This window comes from Mustela putorius, unplaced genomic scaffold (genome assembly GCF_011764305.1).
Source record: "Mustela putorius furo isolate JIRA1106 unplaced genomic scaffold, ASM1176430v1.1 tig00003853_pilon_pilon_pilon, whole genome shotgun sequence".
Taxonomy (NCBI): Eukaryota; Metazoa; Chordata; class Mammalia; order Carnivora; family Mustelidae; genus Mustela; species Mustela putorius.
The window spans coordinates 17,033,959-17,041,898 of NW_025422005.1; the positions used below are offsets into that span (position 1 = coordinate 17,033,959).

Sequence of the window (7,940 nt, forward strand, 5' to 3'; positions counted from 1 at the left end):
AGGTCCTTTGCCTTTTTCGCCTTCCCTAGTTCCAACTCCTGCTGCCCTGCAGTCTTTCAAAATTTCCTAATATGATGAATTCTAGTAGCATGGACAGTCAGTCCTTGGGCTAGACCATCATAAAGCCCTTGAGCCCAGCCTGGCTGAGAGCACGCACCCCCCCAGCTTCTGGCTCAGAGCCGGTAGCAGAGAAGGTCTACCGAACACCTACTATGCACCAAGGTCCCCGCTAGGTACTTGACACGCACCAGTCCCTTCATCCGCCTCATGGCGCAGCCATGTTAGCATGCCCACCAGGAGAGCAGGCCTTGGGAAGTGTCCTGACTTGCCCAAGCAAAGACTTGGTGAGCAATGAAGCTGGAGAAGTGGGAAGGGCTCAGGGTATGGAGGCTCTGGAATATATTTTATCTTGAGGTCAATAGGGAGCCACTGCAGGTTTTAGACAGGGAGACAGCATGATCAGATATGGGACGAAAGCTGAGCAAGGTTAAGATAGGTCGGGAGGAAAACAGAAGGATGATCATGTGATTTCTGCTTCCCAGAGCAGGAAGAAGGGAGGCTTTACCTTGGTCAAGAGGGAAAGGGATGCTGCAGGACAGATGGGAACAGAGCTGGCACATGTGACCTAGAATGAGCCATTTGAGCTGGAGGGGGGAGGGGGAGCTTGAGGTGACTTCACAATGCCTATGCCTAATGCAGGGGCTGTGTTGTCTGAGGCAACTTACCGTGGTTCCCTGAACCTCAAGTTCCTCATCGGTGGAACAGGCTTCATCACGTACAACCTCCTGGGTCGCTGTGGGAGTGCAGTGAGATCACCAATACATGCAAAGCACTTACGGAGGCCAGCCTGGCACACAAGTGCTCGAGAGCCCCCGAGACTCTCAGTGGGAAATGAGGCATCGCCACTATTTTTATTATAACCCTCACTGCTTCGGAGCAGCCTCCCAGGTAGGCGGGGGTCTTCAGCCTCCAGGAGTGTTCCCGAGCCTGGCTTATTTCCAATGGGCTCTGGTGGATGACATCTCTCTGCTTCCCGGTGGGGAGGGTGGGAATGGCAGCCACGCATGCAGGTGCCACCTCCCTGCCCGCCCTCCTCCCTCCCCTCCCCTGCTCCTGCTCCCCCCCAACCCCCAGTCTATTTCCAGCAACGTGGCTGCCTGAGGCCAGCGCCAGGTGTGGGTGGTGAGTCAGAGCCAGGCTGGGCGGACATGGTGGCCCTGGGGGCCTGAAGCTGTCACACTGTCACAGCCTCCCTCCCTGGGCATTTCCCGGCAGCCCTCCCGGCCCTTTAAAGTGGGGGCCGGCGAGGGGGAGCCTAGATCAGTGCCAAAAGGCCCCTCATCGGTGTTACAGAGCCCCAGCAGGCCCCAAATCTACGTGTCCCCTGGCTGGCAGTGGGGACAGGGACCCTGCCCTGTTTAGCTCCATGCCAGTACACCCAGGTCCAGACTTGGCGTGTGGCACGGGCGCAAACTTAATGAGCCAACCTGTGCCCCAGATTTGCTTTTGTGAAGACAGAGCACAGGTTCTGGAGACAGTGTTCCTATGAACCTTGGCAGGTAGATTCGCCTCTCTGAGCTCCAGTTTGCTCACCTGTGGAATCAAGATAACGTGTGCCTTGCGAAGGACCATCAGGAGGGGGCAGCAAGGCCCCCTCACAGAACTGTGAACCAGAGCGAGATCTAGAATAACACTGGCCACGTTTTGTTACAAGTATATTGCTATATCGGCTCCTCCCTGGGTGGCGAGCTGCTCCTGGGCCGGAGCTGGGTCTCACCCCTGCCAGGCCCCCGGCCGAGCCCAGAACCAGGACCCCCCGTTACATGACAGACTGACTCCATCCAAGATGGAAGCCTGTGGGACTCCATGGTGGTCCCTGGAGGCCATAGCGGGCCCCTGGCCACCCGAGTGTTCACTGTTTCTGTATGCCAAGAGCTTGGGCAACTTGTTTCCTCAAATTCCCACAGTGCTGTATAAGTAGGTCCTATTACTACTCTCCCCATTTTGCAGATGGGGAAACTGAGGTTCAGGGATGTTAAGTCCCTTGCTTAGGGTCACAGGTTGACGTGGAGGAGGGGCTGAGGCTGGATACAGGTCTGCCTGGCCTGGCGATGTTCTTCACGGTCCCAGAAGTGGGAGTTGGGAGGCATTGCGAGAGGATTTCCTTGCTGCTCTGTGCTGCCTCGGGAAGGACCTGATCTCAGGTGTCTGAAGGTCTGTCGGCTCGTCTGTGTGCCCCCACCAGTTCTGAGGCCTCTGAGAGATGGGACTGTGACTCCAGGGTGCGGCCTGGGCTGTGGCGTACAGCAGGTGCTCAGTGGGAGTTTCCTGGGTGAAGGAGTGGTCTCTGCTGACTGAGTCCCACACTGTTGAGAGGGCACAAAGCACTCCACTAGAAGGGCACCAATCCAACACAATAGCAGGCACATGAGTGGTTGCTACCCCCAGCTAAGTTGGCTTCTTAGGTCACTATTGCTCTGGGTCCAGCCCCAGATCAGCTCTCCCTCCCTTGCCTCCCGGCACTTGGGGACCCCTTTTCCCGACTCATGCCCTGCTCTCATATCTGGCCACATAGGGACTTGCTTTCAAGGTCACTGAAGCGGCTCCGTGTCAGATTGGCTGGGCCTTTTATATAAATGCTTTGAGTCTCTGAGCCTTTAGTTGTTGCTACAGTCCAGCTCCCAGCCCAGAGCACTTAGTAGGTGCTCAATAAATATCTGAATGCCTGTCTTCGGGCTCAGTGAATCCACAGGTCTATTGAACTCTCTGCTGGTAAAACTCTGGACTGATGTGTGTGTGTGTGTGTGTCCTTGGCATTTCTGGACCTCGGTTGTCCCATCTTAGAAATGGGTACATTTGATGGACCCAACCCTGTCCACCCCAGTGTCCACTGCAGTGTGCTGGACAAACAGTGGACATTCCCATATGCGGCCTCCCCCTACTGTGCACACCTAGATTCTGATGAACCTCACACATGATTGTGGGGGAAGCAAAGTCCTATCGTGATCTGCGATCACCACGATTATTGACCTGGGAGCTAGTCCCTCAGTATGGACTGGGGCTTTACGGTCCTCAGCGCAGGAGCAAGGTTCCTTCTCCGAGGAAGCAGAATGCAGAGCATAGGGTGTGAATGACATCATTACAGGACTCAGTTGTTCCCCTCTAGATCTGCTTAACAACTTATAGAACATCTTCCAAGCACCTGCCCCTTGGGGATACAACAAGACGTGCTTTTGGAGCTCGCATTCCGGTGGGAGAGACAGGGAACACAAAAATAAGGATGTGTAGTAAGTGAGAAGATGTTTTATTCTGTAAGTGCCACCAAGGAAGACCACAGGGTGCTGGGTTAGAGGGGCGAGGGAATGGTGATTACCCTAGCAGGGGATGGAGGTCAAAGCAGGCCCCAGAGCTTCATGGGGGAACTTTGGGGGCTGCCAACCAGAGGATGAGAAGGTGCTGACCTTGCAAAAAGCAGAGGGAAGGGCATGGCAGGCAGAACGAACAGCATGTGCAAAAATTGTAAAGGGGAAAGGGATCACCGTGGGTGTTCTTAAATTTTTAAAAAAGAAAATCAGGGGCGCCTGGTTGGCTCTGTTGGAAAAGCTTCTCTCGGTGGTGGGGGGGTATAAGTTTGAGCCCCGTGTTGGATGTAAAGATCCCTTTTTAAAAAACTGCAATTCTTTAGTTATTAGTAGTGCCAGATTGATTTCTTCCTTCCACAGACAAGCCCCCACTGGGTAGCCAGCCCTGTGCTAGGCCCTAGGGACCAACAGAGACGCATGAAAGCGACATTCTTGTCACACATCCTGGACCGGGCACCCCACGGAGATGAGCTGGTCTGATGTTTGCGAAGGGCTCCCAGCTTGGGTCCTCAGGGAATCCAAATAACCCCCCGCAGGTCCTTGCATCCCAGGCCTCCGGCCAGCCCGCAGCTCCAGGCCTCAGTAGGAGAGAGGCTTCTGTTTCCTGCCTCTCCCTCCCCCACCCACCTGGGCACAGAGGGTCTTTCATCCATTGTTACTGCTTCCTGCCCATCCATCTCCAGCTGCTGGTCTGAACCCTGTAGATTTACACTGACAAGCGGATGCTTTTACCAAGACCCTCGAGGGGGAGGGGGAGGGGGATGGGGAGGGGAGCGGCCTGGGGGGAGGAGGAGAATGGGGAAGGGAGGGCTATCGCTTTGTGACAAGGAAGAGTTTCCTGCCCTGAAGAGGTGTTAGGCCCTGAGGGCTGAGAGGAAGGGAAGCAAGCCTCTATCCCCAGAAGCTTCCCCCTGATGGGAGAGGAAAAGGTTAATGACCCCTGACTTGGCAGGCCCCTCATGCCCCTTGGACTGGGTTTGGGTTCAGCAATATCTTCCCAGGCCCCATTTCTGACACATAGAGTGAGCACTGGACTTGGAATCAGGAGACCTGAGATGAGGTTCCATCTCTGCCAACTCTTCACCAGGTGACTTAGACAAATTTCTTAGCCTCCTTGGGCCTCAGGTTCCTCATTGGACAGGTGGGTCTAATAACCCATGCCCCGCAGTGTTGTGACCATGAATGTGATCTTGTAGGACAGATGGTTGCAAAATGCCATAATACGAAACACATTTTCTCTCCTGCGCTCTCTTACCCAAAGCAGGGGGTTACAAACTGGCTCCTGTCAAGGGCGGCTTGAATGAGGGCACCAACCGGGTGCCCGCTGCTGTGCCACAGAGGTGGAGAAAGGAGCAACAAGACTCAGTTCTCAATGTCAATGGAGACAGACAAGCAGACAGACGTGCGTCACGCGACCCGCTGAAGTGTCTGAGTGTACCAGCCAAGTGGCCCTGGAACCAGCCTGCTAGGTCTCTGTTCCAGTTCTGTCATTTACTGGCTGTGTGGCTATAGGCAAGTCACTTGACCTCTCTGTGCCTCCATTTCCTAAATATATAAAATGGGGGCCAATAATTACTCACCTCGTAAGACTGTTATCAGAATTAAATTATTTGATACTTGTAAAGCACTCAGTATAGTACGTGCTATAGAATATGCCTTAGTAAATCAAAATTACCATTATTATAGGGTCTTCATTTCGCCCGGAACAACAGGAGTCTGGTCCCTGAGCTGGAGCAGAGGTAGCCAAGCCTGGAGGAAGCTGATGCTGCGCGGACACCTGGCAGGGCACTAGTGCTCCGTGGCTGGCTGTGCCTGTGTCTCTCCTGGGACAGTGTGGAATCAAGCACCTGTGGGTCCGGCCAAAGCGGTCATTTGCATGAAATTGGAGCAGGTCCTGAAGCCTGAGAGGCCAGAGCTTCGCAAGGAAGAGTGGCAGCCACGTGGTCCTTCCTGACAGCGAGATGTGGAACCTCCGTTGCGGTGGGTTCCCAGTCCGAGGCACAGAGCCGACAGCAAGGGCACCAGTTGGTCCAGACCACGCTGTCGGAGGGGCTGGCCATACAGGCTCAGACTCCTGCCTGGCAGACGGAGAACCCTCAGCTGGACACCATCCCCCTCTGCCTGGGTGGAAGCAAGAAAACTCCAGGAACCCCCTGAGCCCCAGAGAGAGGGAGGACCAGGATCAGAAGGCATTGGGTGAGAATGAACTACTGGGTTTATTGGCCTTTTTCTCCTCCTGGAGTCTGTAAGTGTCTGTAAGGGACCAAGACCCCTCAGCGCCATTCTACTCACATACACGTGGTCTCTGGACCGTGTGAGTCATTTCAGATCAAAGCTAACCCAGGAAAGAGCAGAATCCCTGACCACTGCTGTCACTCCAGATGACCAGGAAATGCTGCGGGGGTTTCTTGTTCTGTAGTGACTAAGGAACCACACGACCTAATGAGTCGGAAATAATCCTATACATTAATTAAAAGACAAATGATCATATAGAATAGAGCTGTTATGATTACAGGTGCTGATAAAGTCAACACGGAGTGGGGAGGGGGTGGCCTAGGGGACCTCCAACCTAGCCCACGGTGGGTGGAGTCCAGAGAGATGGAAAGAGCTGAGCCTTAGGTGGTGAAGCAGCAGCAGGAAGGGCCCTCCTGGTACAGGGCACGGGCCTGAGCAAAGGCGTCGAGCTGAGAAGCGGCCTGGGGGATCCAAGGGTTGCTAAGGAAGAGCCAGACAAGCCTCCGCGGCCCATGAGGCCGAGCTATGGAACTCAGGTCCTTTGAGCCAGGTCACGAACCTGGGGACAATGAGAAGGTTGTAAGCCGTGCAGGGACAGATCTGATTTTGAGTTTTGCCAACGATCCTGGTTGGACTATGGAGGAGGGACTGGGAGGGTGAGGCAAGAAGACAGGGAGATCACATAGGAGACGGAGTGGTAAAAGGGAGGAAAGGTTTCCTGTCCCTCGGGGTTGTTTTATTTTTTATTGTTTTTAAAAAAGATTTTATTTATTTATTTGACAGAGAGAGACTCAGCAAGACAGCGAATGCAAGCAAGAGGAGTGGGAGAGGGAGAAGCAGGCCCCCCGCCGAGCAGGGAGCCCAAAGCCTGCTTTGGGCTCCCTCCCAGGACTCTGGGATTATGACCTGAGCCCAAGGCAGACGCTTAACCACTGAGCTGCTTAATGAGGGCACCACCGGGGGTTGTTTTAAAGGCTAAGTGGCAATACTACTGATAATGGGCCTAGCACAGAGTGGGTATTCACAGCTCGCAGTGAGCATAGCTAATGCTGAGAGGTCTGGACTAGGGCAGAGGTGGTAGGGATGGAGGAGGGCACTGGCTTGAGAAATGCCCAGAAAGGCAAATCTGGGGGCGCCTGGGGGGTTCAGTGGGTTAAGACTCTGCCTTCAGCTCAGGTTGTGGTCTCAGGTTCCTGGGATCAAGCCCCGCATTGGGCTCTTTGCTTGGCAGGGAGCCTGCTTCTTCCTCTCTCTGCCTGCCTCTCTGCCTACTTGTGATCTCTCTCTCTGACAAACAAATAAATAAAATCTTAAAAAAGAAAGAAAGAAAGAAAGAAAATTAAAAAAGAAAGGCAAATCTGTAGGAATCATTGACTGACTGGCTATGGGTATAAGAGGACAGGAGTCAAGAATTCCTTCAATATTTACGAAGCTCCCGCCACGTCCGTGAGCCTTCTTCATCCATCCACCGCATTTTTGATGAGCATCTACTCTGTGCCCGGCACCTCGTAGGGACTAAGACTATGAAACAAAGCAGAGGTGGTCTCTGGTCCTGTGGAGCTCCCTGATCAGACTTCATGAACCACAGAAGGACCAGGAAGGAGCTCCAGGCTTTGGTACTGGCTGGTCTCTCTCCTAGAGATGCCCTCCCCCACAAACCTTCTCACTGTCCAGTCCCGGCTCAGGTGCCCCCTCCTTCTAGAAGCCTCCTTGGCCACCCCCGCTCCTCTTCATCCCGGAACTTATTGTTTCCTTTGGAGCCCTCCTCCCAGTGGGCAATTTCTCGGTTATCTGTCTTCCCACTCCTCAGACTAGAATCCTCGAAGGCAGTGGCCACTGTCTTGTTCCTGCTGTTCCCACGGGCCCGAGGAACACCTGTCCACCCCCCTGCTAATTTTCCGTGAACCCTGGGCTGGGTCCAGCCAGTTACCAAGCCCTGCGGTGCCTCCCAACTCCCCTTTTGTTCAACAGACAGCACGGTCTCCTCTCCCCAGCGTCAGGGGAGTAACTGCGGGTTACCTCGTCATCTATCAATCTCTAATAAACCGGGTTATTTTTAGAACAGGTGAAAGCAACGATCTCACATTTCTGAGAGGATTTTCCACTCGCATCTGACTTTCTACTACAATTTGGTTTCCTGTGGTGGTTACAGACGCTGCCAAGCCGACAGGCTTTGTTACTCTGGGCCATAGAGAAGGGCCTACAGAGAAAACCGAGTCTCGCCTCGAACCCTTGACCCTGCGTAGAGAGAGAAGCCAGGTGCGTAGTGCAATCTCCTGGCGGATGGTGGGAAGCCTGGAGGAAGCCCGGCGCTCTCTTCACTTGCTGTGTGACACTGGCCTC

General features: G+C 54.1%; 1 long non-coding RNA gene across 1 annotated transcript; it reads left to right on the forward strand.

The window, feature by feature from the left end:
• Positions 1-512: 512 nt before the first annotated feature.
• LOC101678191 lies at positions 513-6,410 on the forward strand. The gene is made up of 3 exons (XR_001176943.2): positions 513-948; positions 4,624-4,831; positions 5,049-6,410. It is a non-coding gene; the product is annotated as an uncharacterized LOC101678191 (long non-coding RNA).
• Positions 6,411-7,940: the final 1,530 nt, after the last annotated feature.